General features: G+C 41.9%; 1 pseudogene; it reads right to left on the bottom strand.

The window, feature by feature from the left end:
- Positions 1-15,797, bottom strand: part of LOC117510028 — a 116,500-nt pseudogene that overhangs the window by 16,409 nt on the left and 84,294 nt on the right.

The raw sequence follows: 15,797 nt of genomic DNA, 5'->3' as shown, positions 1-15,797 counted from the left end.
GCCAATCCTCCAAACCGTGACTATCCAGGGTTTTTAAAGCATAAAAATTCAAAAAGAAAAAATAATATAGCACCTTCAACTGCACCACAGACTAAAACAGTTAAATGTGGTCTATTAAACATTAGGTCTCTCTTCTAAGTCCCGTTGGTAAATGATATAATAATTGATCAACATATTGATTTATTCTGCCTAACAGAAACCTGGTTACAGCAGGATGAATATGTTAGTTTAAATGAGTCAACACCCCCGAGTCACACTAACTGTCAGAATGCTCGTAGCACGGGCCGGGGGCGGAGGATTAGCAGCAATCTTCCATTCCAGCATATTAATTAATCAAAAACCCAGACAGAGCTTTAATTCATTTGAAAGCTTGACTCTAGTCTTGTCCATCCAAATTGGAAGTCCCAAAAACCAGTTTTATTTGTTATTATCTATCGTCCACCTGGTCGTTACTGTGAGTTTCTCTGTGAATTTTCAGACCTTTTGTCTGACTTAGTGCTTAGCTCAGATAAGATAATTATAGTGGGCGATTTTAACATCCACACAGATGCTGAGAATGACAGCCTCAACACTGCATTTAATCTATTATTAGACTCTATTGGCTTTGCTCAAAAAGTAAATGAGTCCACCCACCACTTTAATCATATCTTAGATCTTGTTCTGACTTATGGTATGGAAATAGAAGACTTAACAGTATTCCCTGAAAACTCCCTTCTGTCTGATCATTTCTTAATAACATTTACATTTACTCTGATGACTACCCAGCAGTGGGGAATAAGTTTCATTACACTAGAAGTCTTTCAGAAAGTGCTGTAACTAGGTTTAAGGATATGATTCCTTCTTTATGTTCTCTAATGCCATATACCAAACACGTGCAGAGTAGCTACCTAAACTCTGTAAGTGAGATAGAGGTATCTCGTCAATAGTTTTACATCCTCATTGAAGACAACTTTGGATGCTGTAGCTCCTCTAAAAAGAGAGCTTTAATCAGAAGTGTCCTGACTCTGTGGTATAACTCACAAACTCGTAGCTTAAAGCAGATAACCCGTAAGTTGGAGAGGAAATGGCGTCTCACTAATTTAGAAGATCTTCACTTAGCCTGGAAAAAGAGTCTGTTGCTCTATAAAAAGCCCTCCGTAAAGCTAGGACATCTTTCTACTCATCACTAATTGAAGAAAATAAGAATAACCTCAGGTTTCTTTCAGCACTGTAGCTATAGCTGACAAAGAGTCAGAGCTCTATTGAGCTGAGTATTCCATTAACTTTAACTAGTAATGACTTCATGACTTTCTTTGCTAACAAAAATTTGACTATTAGAGAAAAAATTACTCATAACATCCCAAAGATGTATCGTTATCTTTGGCTGCTTTCAAGTGATGCCGGTATTTGGTTAGACTCCTTCTCCTCCGGTTGTTCTGTCTGAGTTATTTTCATTGGTTGCTTCGTCCAAACCATCGGCATGTTTATTGGACCCCATTCCTGCCAGGCCTGCTCAAGGAAAGTCCTACCATTATTTAATGCTTCAATCTTAAATATGATCAATCTATCTTTGTTAGTTAGTATGTACCACAGGCCTTTAAGGTGGCGAGTATAAACCATTACTTAAAAGCCATCACTTGACCCAGCTATCTTAGCTAATTATAGGCCAATTTCCAACCTTCCTTTCTCTCAAAGATTCTTGAGAGGGTAGTTGTAAAACAGATAACTGATCCACTGCAGAGGAATGGTCTATTTGAAGAGTTCAGTCAGGTTTTAGAATTCATCATAGTACAGAAAACAGCATTAGTGAAGGTTACAAATGATCTTTCTTATGGCTTCGGACAGTGGACTATCTCTGTGCTTGTTCTGTTGGACCTCAGTGCTGCTTTTGTACTGTTGACCATAAAATTGTATTACAGAGATTAGAGCATGTCATAGGTATTATAAAGGCACTGCGCTGCGGTGGTTTGAATCATATTTGTCTAATAGATTACAGTTTGTTCATGTAAATGGGGAATCTTCTTCACAGACTAAAGTTAATTATGGAGTTCCACAAGGTTCTGTGCTAGGACCAATTTTATTCACTTTATACATGCTTCCTTAGGCAGTATTATTAGACGGTATTGCTTAATTTTCATTGTTACGCAGGATGATACCCCGCTTTATCTATCCATGAAGCCAGAGGATACACACCAATTAGCTAAACTGCAGGATTGTCTTACAGACATAAGACATGGATGACCTCTAATTTCCTGCTTTTAAACTCAGATAAAACTGAAGTTATTGTACTTGGCCCCACAAATCTTAGAAGCATGGTGTCTAACCAGATCGTTACTCTTGATGGCATTTCCCCTGATCTCTAGTAATACTGTGAGAAATCTTGGAGTCATTTTGATCAGGATATGTCATTCAATGTGCATATTAAACAAATATGTAGGACTGCTTTTTTGCATTTACGCAATATCTCTAAAATTAGAAAGGTCTTGTCCTCAGAGTGATGCTGAAAAACTAATTCATGCATTTATTTCCTCTAGGCTGGACTATTGTAATTCATTATTATCAGGTTGTCCTAAGGGTTCCCTGAAAAGCCTTCAGTTGGTTCAGAATGCTGCAGCTAGAGTACTGACGGGGACTAGCAGGAGAGAGCATATCTCACCCGTGTTGGCCTCTCTTCATTGGCTTCCTGTTAATTCTAGAATAGAATTTAAAATTCTTCTTCTTACTTATAAGGTTTTGAATAATCAGGTCCCAACGTATCTTAGGGACTCGTAGTACCATATTACCCCATTAGAGCGCTTCGCTCTCAGACTGCGGGCTTACTTGTAGTCCTAGGGTTTGTAAGAGTAGAATGGGAGGCAGAGCCTTCAGCTTTCAGGCTCCTCTCCTGTGGAACCAGCTCCCAATTCAGATCAGGAGACAGATACCTCATCTCTACTTTAAGATTAGGCTTAAAACTTTCCTTTTCGCTAAGGCGTTATAGTTAGGGCTGGAATCGGGGTGACCCTGGACCATCCCTTGGTATGCTGCTTTAGAACGTTAGATTGTGGGGGGGTTTCCAATGAAGCACGTTCTTTCTTCTTTTTGCTCCGTATGCATCACTCTGCATTTAATCATTAGTGATCGATCTCTGCCCCCCTTCATGGCATGTCTTTTTCCTGGTTTTTTCCCTCAGCCCCAACCAGTCTCAGCAGAAGACTGCCCCTCCCTGAGCCTGGTTCTGCTGGAGGTTTTTCCTGTTAAAGGGAGTTTTCCTTCCCACTGTTGCCAAGTGCTTGCTCATAGGGGGTCGTTTTGACCGTTGGGTTTTTTATAATTATTGTATGGCCTTGCCTTACAATATAAAGCGCCTTGGGGCAACTGTTTGTTGTGATTTGGCGCTATATAAAAAAAAAAGTTGAGTTGATTGATTGATTAAGACAATCCTGCAGTTTAGCTAATTGGTGTGTGTCCTCTGGCTTCATGGATAGATAAAGCTGGGTATCATCTGCGTAACAATGAAAATTTAAGCATACCGTCTAATATAGCCTAAGGGAAGCATGTATAAAGTGAATAAAATTGGTCCTAGCACAGAACCTTGTGGAACTCCATAATTAACTTTAGTCTGTGAAGAAGATTCCCCATTTACATGAACAAATTGTAATCTATTAGACAAATATGATTCAAACCACCGCAGCGCAGTGCCTTTAATACCTATGGCATGCTCTAATCTCTGTAATAAAATTTTATGGTCAACAGTATCAAAAGCAGCACTGAGGTCAACAGAACAAGCACAGAGATGAGTCCACTGTCCGAGGCCATAAGAAGATCATTTGTAACCTTCACTAATGCTGTTTCTGTACTATGATGAATTCTAAAACCTGACTGAAACTCTTCAAATAGACCATTCCTCTGCAGATGATCAGTTAGCTGTTTTACAACTACCCTTTCAAGAATTTTTGAGACGTATCGTTATCTTTGGCTGCTTTCAGTGATGCCGGTATTTGGTTAGACTCTTTCTCTCCGATTGTTCTGTCTGAGTTATTTTCATTAGTTACTTCATCCAAACCATCAACATGTTTATTAGACCCCATTCCTACCAGGCTGCTCAAGGAAGCCCTACCATTATTTAATGCTTCGATCTCAAATATGATCAATCTATCTTTGTTAGTTGGCTATGTACCACAGGCTTTTAAGGTGGCAGTAATTAAACCATTACTTAAAAAGCCATCACTTGACCCAGCTATCTTAGCTAATTATAGGCCAATCCAACCTTCCTTTTCTCTCAAAAATTCTTGAAAGGGTAGTTGTAAAACAACTAACTGATCATCTGCAGAGGAATGGTCTATTTGAAGAGTTTCAGTCAGGTTTTAGAATTCATCATAGTACAGAAACATTATTAGTGAAGGTTACAAATGATCTTCTTATGGCCTCGGACAGTGGACTCATCTCTGTGCTTGTTCTGTTAGACCTCAGTGCTGCTTTTGATACTGTTGACCATAAAATTTTATTACAGAGATTAGAGCATGCCATAGGTATTAAAGGCACTGCGCTGCGGTGGTTTGAATCATATTTATCTAATAGATTACAATTTGTTCATGTAAATGGGGAATCTTCTTCACAGACTAAAGTTAATTATGGAGTTCCACAAGGTTCTGTGCTAGGACCAATTTTATTCACTTATACATGCTTCCCTTAGGCAGTATTATTAGACGGTATTGCTTAAATTTTCATTGTTACGCAGATGATACCCAGCTTTATCTATCCATGAAGCCAGAGGACACACACCAATTAGCTAAACTGCAGGATTGTCTTACAGACATAAAGAATGGATGACCTCTAATTTCCTGCTTTTAAACTCAGATAAAACTGAAGTTATTGTACTTGGCCCCACAAATCTTAGAAACATGGTGTCTAACCAGATCCTTACTCTGGATGGCATTACCCTGACCTCTAGTAATACTGTGAGAAATCTTGGAGTCATTTTTGATCAGGATATGTCATTCAAAGCGCATATTAAACAAATATGTAGGACTGCTTTTTTGCATTTACGCAATATCTCTAAAATCAGAAAGGTCTTGTCTCAGAGTGATGCTGAAAAACTAATTCATGCATTATTTCCTCTAGGCTGGACTATTGTAATTCATATTATCAGGTTGTCCTAAAAGTTCCCTAAAAAGCCTTCAGTTAATTCAAAATGCAGCTAGAGTACTGACGGGGACTAGAAGGAGAGAGCATATCTCACCCATTGGCCTCTCTTCATTGGCTTCCTGTTAATTCTAGAATAGAATTTAAAATTCTTCTTCTTACTTATAAGGTTTTGAATAATCAGGTCCCATCTTATCTTAGGGACCTCGTAGTACCATATCACCCCAATAGAGCGCTTCGCTCTCAGACTGCAGGCTTACTTGTAGTTCCTAGGGTTTGTAAGAGTAGAATGGGAGGCAGAGCCTTCAGCTTTCAGGCTCCTCTCCTGTGGAACCAGCTCCCAATTCAGATCAGGGAGACAGACACCCTCTCTACTTTTAAGATTAGGCTTAAAACTTTCCTTTTTGCTAAAGCTTATAGTTAGGGCTGGATCAGGTGACCCTGAACCATCCCTTAGTTATGCTGCTATAGACGTAGACTGCTGGGGGGTTCCCATGATGCACTGTTTCTTTCTCTTTTGCTCTGTATGCACCACTCTGCATTTAATCATTAGTGATCGATCTCTGCTCCCCTCCACAGCATGTCTTTTTCCTGGTTCTCTCCCTCAGCCCAACCAGTCCCAGCAGAAGACTGCCCCTCCCTGAGCCTGTTTCTGCTGGAGGTTTCTTCCTGTTAAAAGGGAATTTTTCCTTCCCACTGTAGCCAAGTGCTTGCTCACGGGGGTCGTTTTGACCGTTGGGGTTTTACATAATTATTGTATGGCCTTGCCTTACAATATAAAGCGCCTTGGGGCAACTGTTGTTGTGATTTGGCGCTATATAAAAAATTGATTGATTAATTGAATTAATCAGTTTTCACATATTTGACAATATGACTCATCCACTAATCCTGGGGCACCCCTGGTTACAGCAACACAGTCTTCACTTTAAATGGTCTAAGGGAGAAATTGTTTCTTGGGGTTCAGCCTGCAAAAAGTCCTGTCTGTCTAAATCTGTTCATTTTCAGCCAGATTCTAACCCAGATCTTGCAGAGGTGCCGTCATGCTACCATGATTTGGCACTCGTATTTAGCAAAAGCAAGGCTAAATCACTACCGCCCCACTGAGATTATGATTGCGCTATTGAGCTTCTCCCTAGGGCATGCCCACCTCGGGGAAAGCGCTCTTCACTGTCAGCTCCTGAATGCAATGCCATGAATGAATGTATACAGGAGTCCTTAGCAGCTGCTTCGATTCAACCTTCGTTGTTGCCCACAGGGGCGGGGTTATTTTTAGTCAAGAAAAAAAACAAGTCACTCCACCCTTGTATTGATTATCATGGACTAAATGACATCACCGTAAAGAACCGTTATCCACTGCCGCTCATCTCCTCAGCATTTGAGTTAGAAGGAGCCAAAATATTTACCAAACTCAATCTCCACAATGCCTGCCATTTAGTCTGGATTAAAGAAGGAGATGAGTGGAAAACCACTTTTAACACTCCCTCTGGTCATTATCAATCAACTTCAACTTTTTTTTTTATATAGCGCCAAATCACAACAAACAGTTGCCCCAAGGCGCTTTATATTGTAAGGCAAGGCCATACAATAATTATGAAAAACCCCAACGGTCAAAACGACCCCCTGTGAGCAAGCACTTGGCAACAGTGGGAAGGAAAAACTCCCTCTTAACAGGAAGAAACCTCCAGCAGAACCAGGCTCAGGGAGGGGCAGTCCTCTGCTGGGACTGGTTGGGGCTGAGGGAAAGAACCAGGAAAAAGACATGCTGTGGAGGGGGGCAGAGATCGATCACTAATGATTAAATGCGGAGTGATGCATACAGAGCAAAAAGAGAAAGAAACAGTGCATCATGGGAACCCCCCCACAGTCTATGTCTAAAGCAGCATAACCAAGGGATAGTCCAGGGTCACCCGATCCAGCCCTAACTATAAGCCTTAGCGAAAAGGAAAGTTTTAAGCCTAATCTTAAAAGTAGAGAGGGTATCTGTCTCCCTGATCTGAATTGGGAGCTGGTTCCACAGGAGAGGAGCCTGAAAGCTGAAGGCTCTGCCTCCCATTCTACTCTTACAAACCCTAGGAACTACAAGTAAGCCTGCAGTCTGAGAGCGAAGCGCTCTATTAGGGTGATATGGTACTACGAGGTCCCTAAGATAAGATGGGACCTGATTATTCAAAACCTTATAAGTAAGAAGAAGAATTTTAAATTTTATTCTAGAATTAACAGGAAGCCAATGAAGAGAGGCCAACAGGGTGAGATATGCTCTCTCCTGCTAGTCCCCGTCAGTACTCTAGCTGCAGCATTTTGAATTAACTGAAGGCTTTTTAGGGAACTTTTAGGACAACCTGATAATAAAGAATTACAATAGTCCAGCCTAGAGGAAATAAATGCATGAATTAGTTTTCAGCATCACTCTGAGACAAGACCTTTCTGATTTTAGAGATATTGCGTAAATGCAAAAAGGCAGTCCTACATATTGTTTAATATGCGCTTTGAATGACATATCCTGATCAAAAATGACTCCAAGATTTCTCACAGTATTACTAGAGGTCAGGGAAATGCCATCCAGAGTAAGGATCTGGTTAGACACCATGTTTCTAAGATTTGTGGGGCCAAGTACAATAACTTCAGTTTTATCTGAGTTTAAAAGCAGGAAATTAGAGGTCATCCATGTCTTTATGTCTGTAAGACAATCCTGCAGTTTAGCTAATTGGTGTGTGTCCTCTGGCTTCATGGATAGATAAAGCTGGGTATCATCTGCGTAACAATGAAAATTTAAGCAATACCGTCTAATAATACTGCCTAAGGGAAGCATGTATAAAGTGAATAAAATTGGTCCTAGCACAGAACCTTGTGGAACTCCATAATTAACTTTAGTCTGTGAAGAAGATTCCCCATTTACATGAACAAACTGTAATCTATTAGACAAATATGATTCAAACCACCGCAGCGCAGTGCCTTTAATACCTATGACATGCTCTAATCTCTGTAATAAAATTTTATGGTCAACAGTATCAAAAGCAGCACTGAGGTCCAACAGAACAAGCACAGAGATAAGTCCACTGTCCGAAGCCATAAGAAGATCATTTGTAACCTTCACTAATGCTGTTTCTGTACTATGATGAATTCTAAAACCTGACTGAACCTCTTCAAATAGACCATTCCTCTGCAGGTGATCAGTTAGCTGTTGTTTTGAAACACAAGGTTCGGTCAGATCGGCACACAGAAATGATCACACAGACTGCATTTTGCTAGAATAAAAAGGCGTATATTTATTCCCCACAAAAGCAGTTACATCAAACACAAGTGGTTGCCGCGCATTTTTCTCTTACCGTGACGCCTTTAAGGTGGAGAGCCAACACCTTCAGCAGAGTGCGCCTGTCAACCGGCTGGGCGTTCGTACGTTAACCCGCAGCAGACTCTGTTGAAGCATGGTTCTACTCCCCTTTTCTAGTGTGTCCGCGAAGGGAGGGTGAGTGGCCAACTCAACCTCCCTGGCGCACATAATTCTTTAATCAACAGGCATCTGAAAGTTATTTCAAAGATATAATAAAAGCAGTTCTTCACTCCCAGTTCAGAATGATCCCAGCATGCTTCACTCCCAGTCGTTAGTGGCTACGAAAACAAAGTCGTGCTATCAGTGTAATAATAACAAGTACATCCAGCTCTTCGCTCCCAGTTCAGACTGACCCCAGAGTGCTAAAACAAAATTAAACAACAAATACATTCTCAGGGTTACGTTAAGACAGGTGCAAAACAGCACAACAACATTTATTATACAGCTGTTTTACAACTACCCTCTCAAGAATCTTTGAGAGAAAAGGAAGGTTGGAGATTGGCCTATAATTAGCTAAGATAGCTGGGTCAAGTGATGGCTTTTTAAGTAATGGTTTAATTACTGCCACCTTAAAAGCCTGTGGTACATAGCCAACTAACAAAGATAAGTTGATCATATTTAAGATTGAAGCATTATGAATACTAGTTATGCCGTTTGGCCTCCCTAATGCTCCCGCAGTTTTACAGAACTTGGTTAATGACGTGCAACGTGAATTCCTGTACAAATTCCTTTTTGTGTACCTTGACGATATTCTAATTTTCTCTCCCAACCCTAAAACTCACACCGAAACATGTTCACACTGTACCCCAGACCTTGTTATGCCACAGCCTGTTCATAAAAGCAGAAAAATGTGAATTTCACAAACAGACCATTTTGTTTTTGGGGTTTGTAATTACGGAGGGAGAGATTAAGATGGACCCTGATAAGGTTGCTGCAGTGCATGACTGGACTGTTCCCTCCTCACGGAAAGAGGTTCAAAGATTCCTGGACTTTGTCAATTTCTAAACACTTGGCTGAGCATAACCTCAGCTGTTTCCTTGGCCAAGGGGAGTTTGGGCAGCGGAATGAAATGCACCATCTTTGACAGTCTATCTACAACCGTAAAAACTACTGTATTACCCTTAGAGGGCAGAAGACTGGTTACAAAGTCCAACGTAAATGTGAGACCAAGGATGTGTGGGTACAGGCAATGGCATTAACAACCTGGCAGGCGGACGACTGGGTGACTAAAGCCCCGTTTACACATAGACGGTAAGAGCTCCCGGAAGCGTCCCGGAAGAGTTTCTGGCCGTCTTAAGGATCACACGCCGTTGTTAACGCCGGCACTAGGGGCGTGGCTTAGTTCCAGCTTTACCGGGAATCGTCGAAAAAATTATTCAACATGTCGAATAATTCCGGGAGCGCTCCCAGAGAATTCGCGTGACGGAGACAACGCGAACAACGGCGTTTGATACTTTTTAATCGCCGTTTCATCCTGCCCCTCCCTGTAGTGCCGCAGTTTACACCGCCGTAATTGGCGGCCAGCGTTGTATCCCTAATCAACAGTGTGTAAAACAGCGATAGAGCCCACATCGGCGTCCTCAAGGGCGTTTTAACCGGCGACAGAGGCAGACAAAACGGCGGCGCTAGCGGACAGTACGCCGTTCTAAACGCCACTTCCTGGTTAACGGCATTCCAACAGCCGATAGGCAGCGGTCAATATAAAAACGCTAGCGCGCTGCATGCAGGCCTCTCACTCGCGGCCAACTCCAGCTTTTTTTGCAGAGAAGCTCCAGTATACCTCCTAAAAGAAAATTGGCAGCGGCAAGGACTTACCAAGAGGTCTGGTTCAGAAGCAGAGGGTAGCCCTGTGGTGGAGATGGAGCAACACGTTGAGGAGGGGAAAAAGGAAGGAGAAGAAAAGGCTGAGGATGATCTCCCTCCCCCTGCAGCGACAGAGGCTTCAGCCTATTATACTCTGGGGGCGGTGGGCTATATGCAAAAGTTCCTGGAGTAACGCAGGATTTGCCTGTATAAATCCAGCGATACACAGGGCATTATCGGCGGCAGCGTGACGGCTCTCCTGATGACGTGAATGACTCATTATCATGAACAAAAGACTGAAACTGCTTTGACCTGAGTACCCCATTGTAAACAGGGGACAAAGCGTGTCTGAGACCCCCTCCCTGGTTAAGGCTGGGTTTCAAATGTTTCACAAAGACTGCTTCCTTGACACCTCTCTCAAACCATTTCTTCTCTTTGGCTAAGATTTTAACTTCCTTGTCCTCAAACATGTGGTTAGTGTCTTTCAGGTGGAGATGAACTGCAGACTGAGGTCCACTGGCGCCCTCTCCACGGTGCTGGTATATTGTATGTCCAGGGACCAGGGACACAGTATGTGGGTACCCACGATGGTCCCTGGACAAAGGGCAGAAGTCCCAGAAAACAAAGAGACCAGATAGACAGGACACGGAGACAAGAAGAAGAGGAGTGTCTCTCCCTTATTTAGCAGGAGTAGGGGAAAGAATACAGAGGATCTTCAGACAGCCACAAAATCCCAGTTTACTTTAAACGGTTAACACCTTGAGACAGAAATTAGTTCACCCTAAGGACAGGATCCCTAGTTACAAACAGAGCAATGTAGTGTATTCTATCAGATGTCAGGAAAACTGTAATGAACACTACATCAATCAATCAATCAATCAATTTTTTTATAGCGCCAAATCACAACAAACAGTTGCCCCAAGGTGCTTTATATTGTAAGGCAAGGCCATACAATAATTATGTAAAACCCCAACGGTCAAAACGACCCCCTGTGAGCAAGCACTTGGCTACAGTGGGAAGGAAAAACTCCCTTTTAACAGGAAGAAACCTCCAGCAGAACCAGGCTCAGGGAGGGGCAGTCTTCTGCTGGGACTGGTTGGGGCTGAGGGAGAGAACCAGGAAAAAGACATGCTGTGGAGGGGAGCAGAGATCGATCTAATGATTAAATGCAGAGTGGTGCATACAGAGCAAAAAGAGAAAGAAACAGTGCATCATGGGAACCCCCCAGCAGTCTACGTCACTACACTACAGCCACTACATAGGTGAGACTAAGCAACCTTTACACAAAAGGCTATACCAGCACCGCAGAGACGTCGCCAGTGGACCTCAGTCTGCAGTTCATCTCCACCTGAAAGACACTAACCACACGTTTGAGGACAAGGAAGTTAAAATCTTAGCCAGAGAGAAGAAATGATTTGAGAGAGGTGTCAAGGAAGCATTCTTTGTAAAACAGTTGAAACCCAGCCTTAACCGGGGAGGGGGTCTGAGACACGCTTTGTCCCTGTTTACAATGGGGTACTCAGGTCAAAGCAGTTTCAGTCTTTTGTTCATGATAATGAGTCATTCACGTCATCAGGAGAGTCGTCAAGGGAGCCATCAGGAGAGACTTCCGTCCCATCATTAGGGACAGCTGCCCTGTCATTAGGAGGGTGCTAACTAGAGCACAATAGGTGCTAATTAGAGCTATTGTTTAGTCACTAGCCTGTAGCAGTCGGCCTCTCAGTAGGAGGGGTCTGGTTAGGTTAAAAACTCCAGCTTTTGTTGGCTTCTGTTTTATTCTTGTCTACAAGAGTCAAGACGGAAGTCAGACTACCAGAGCAAGAATTTTAGCTGAGGAAGCTTCTGCAACTTGAAGCGAAACATCCTCACATCAAGCAACCCAGTCCAGTCAAAGATTCAAGCTTCTCTACTATAACTAGCAAAAGAAAAGAAGGGGAAAAAAAAATCTTGTTGTGATCATTGACCTGAAACCATTTAACATTAAACACCATATTTGCTTTTAAGGGTTTAGCTTGTTGTTGGGTCGGATCTTCATCTCGGTGAACCTCAGGGAGTACTGCCAGCCTGTCCAACTGGACCACTCCACGCCATCAGCATAGGAGGCATGGCCTCCACCCAGGTATTGTCCATTGAGGTTGGAGGTGTGGCAGTTGCGATACCACCATGCCCCCTGGTAGTACGATGCGCAGTTGTTCTTGATTGGTCGTGGTCCCGGTCCTTGGTGGTGAACTTCATACCAGAATGTTTCAACAGAGAGTCACCTGGAATCAATAGTTTCATGATTAAATGCATTTCCTGAACAGCAAACACAAGCATCATTGGTTCACATTTCTGCTGTTCAGGTTTCTGATACTTCCTGATATTGCGTCTTACCATCTCGTGCTCTATGTGTTTCTCCTAGGTGATATTTATAGGTCACAGTACATACCCGTCTAAAGCTCTTTCATGCAACACGTATGGGGGCAACTTTACTCTTGAATGGAATATGAAAAATATTATTGTTCAGAAAATGTTTATCCCCACATCAAAGAGCTGCTCACAAAAGAGTGAAAATGAATAATTAAGCAATTATTTTCACTTTAAAATTCACGACCTGTCAGGATTCAAGTAGGGTGGGCACAGAAGGTGGCAGGATTTAAAACAGCCTTTTAATCCCATCTTTCTCATTTCTCTGTAAATGCTATTATCTATCTATCTATCTATCTATCTATCTATCTATCTATCTATCTATCTATCTATCTATCTATCTATCTATCTATCTATCTATCTATCTACCTATGTATCAGTGGTGGGCACAGATAACTGAAAATTTATCTTTGATAACGTTTAAAATGATAAACCCCCCAATAATGTATCAGAAAGTTACAGATACCCGATAAATTCCAGTATTGTCTCCATGAGTTTTAACACCACGATCGCTTCTGGAAGCATTAAAAGGGACGACAGACCTAAACGAGTCATTACTTCTGTCTTTCAGTGTCCTGCTCCCTGTTGGAAACTCCAGTTTACTACATGGCTTCCAGCAGAGATGCAAGCTGAGGAGCACTATGAAGTTCACCTCTCTGCTCAATCACAATGATGCCATGAGGCGGAGGAGGTCTTGGAAAATAAAGCAGTGCTGACTTATGGTTTGGTGTATAAATAAAATGAATACTGATAGAATAAATCCATTAATGTCAATTCTGTCATTTGTACAAAGTTAAGATATAACATATATCTTTTAATGTTGAATAATGCACTAATTCTGAAGTTTTGTAACAAACACAGACAGATGGCATTCTGGGTAAAATGTGCCTCCGCCAACACTGATTGCTTGATTAATTCTATGTAAACCAACACGTTAATGTGAGGTGTGTCGTGTGCTGGTATTTACAGATAAATGTGCTTTTGTAAAATATGCCATATGTAAAAAAAAAAAAAAAGGCATTTTCAAAAAAAAAAAAAAAAAGCCAAGTTGTAATTAGATAACCGTCTGATATAACTGGTGTCAAAATAAATAGAACACTGCCACGATCTACTGGTGCCAGTGTGAGTTGTGGCCCTTTTTTCAGCTGATTTTTCATTCGTGCGAGAATTTTTTTTGGATCACACAGAGTTTCAGGTTAATTGCGTGTCCTGCATCGTTTAGTATACATGGAGTAACAAGCTGCGTTTAACATCTCATGACCACCTCCTGATGGGCGATCACATGGTCAGATGAAATTCAAACCTGTTCTGATATTCTGGTCGGCCGTTGTGAGGGTATCCCGCTGCTGAAGCGCTACAAGCATCCAAAATCTCGCCACTGTGCCTGTGCAAACACCACAGACCTGTCTTTTAAGTTTTTGTGTTGTTGTTTTTTTAACTTTGATATCTTTGAGTTTTGTAATTAAGTTTGAAAGAAACAAAGCTTCTGTTTACGTTTTGCTTATGGAAACACGAGTCCGACGTGTGTTTTTGAACGTACAGTGTGTGTGAGAACATAAATCGTGCGCTCTGAACTTTTACACCATGCGGTTCTGTGGTACAGTTTGAGCTGGAACCGAGTACAGTGATTGAAAATATCAGCCCAGCTTCAGTTTGAATAATTATCGGATTATCGGAAGTGTGCCCACCACTGATATATACAGTGAGGAAAATAAGTATTTGAACACCCTGTGATTTTGCAAAGTTCTCCCACTTAGAAATACTGGACGGGGTCTGAAATTTTCATCTTACGTGCAATGTCCACTGTGAGAGACATAATCTAAAAAAAAAAAATCTGAAAATCACAATGTATGATTTTTAATAATTAATTTGCATTTATTGCATAAAATAAAGTATTTGACCCCCTAGAGAAAAACAGAGCTTAACAATTGGTACAGAAACATTTGTCTGCCATTACAGAGGTCAGACGTTTCCTATAGTTCTTGACCAAGTTTTCACACACTGCAGCAGAGGATTTTGGTCCACTCCTTCATACAGATCTTCTCTAGATCTTTCAGGTTGGAGTTTCAGCCTCCCCTCCAAAGATTTTCTATTGAGTTCAGGTCCGGAGACTGGCCAGGCCACTCCAGGACCTTGAAATGCTTCTTATGGAGCCCCTCCTTAGTTGCCCTGGCTGTGTGTTTGGGGTCATTGTCATGCTGGAGACCCAGCCATGACCCATCTTAATGCTTCTACTGAGGAAGGAGGTTGTTTGCCAAATCTAGCAATACATGACCCCCATCCATCCTCCCTTCAATATGGTGCAGTCGTCTGTTCCCCTTTGCAGAAGGGCACCCCAGAGTATGATGTTTCCACCCCATGCTTCACAGTTGGGATGCTTTTCTTGGGGTTGTTCTCATCCTCTAAACATGCGTAAGTGGAGTTGATTTCCAAAAAGCTCTATTCTGGTCTTCATCTGACCACATGACCTCCTCCCAATGACTCCTCTGGATCATCCAGATGGTCACTGGTGAACTTCAACGGGCCTGGACATGTGCTGGCTTGAGCAGGGGGACCTTGCTGCCCTGCAGGATTTTAAACCATGACAGCTCATGTGTTACTAATGTAATCTTTGTGGATTGTGGTCCCCGCCTCTTAGGTCATTGACCAGGTCCTCCTGTGTAGTTATGAGCTTTCTCAGAATCATCCTTACCCACAAAGTGAGATCTTGCATGGAATACCAGACAAGGAGATTGACAGTCATCTTGTGTTTCTTCCACTTTCTAATAACTAATCATAACAGTGTTGTCTTATACCAAGCTGCTTGCCTGTTGTCCTGCAGTCCATCCCAGCCTTGTGCAGGTCTACAGTTTTTGTCCCTGGTGTCCTTAGACAGCTCTTTGGTCTTGGCTATGGTGGACAGGTTGGAGTGTGATTGATTGAGTGTGTGAACAGGTGTCCTTTTATACATGGTAACAAGTTCAAACAGGTGCAATTAATACAGGTAAAGAGTGCAGAATAAGAGGGCTCTTAAAGAAAAATTAACAGGTCTGGGAGAGACAGAATTCTTGCTGGTTGGTAGGTGATCAAATACTTATTTTCCTCACTGCACATATATATATACATGTGTGTGTGTATGTGTTGTGTGTGTATATATATATATATATGTGCAGTC

The sequence above is a fragment of the Thalassophryne amazonica genome, chromosome 5, assembly GCF_902500255.1.
Source record: "Thalassophryne amazonica chromosome 5, fThaAma1.1, whole genome shotgun sequence".
NCBI classification, from domain to species: domain Eukaryota; kingdom Metazoa; phylum Chordata; class Actinopteri; order Batrachoidiformes; family Batrachoididae; genus Thalassophryne; species Thalassophryne amazonica.
This window is presented reverse-complemented; position numbering and strand designations above follow the sequence as displayed.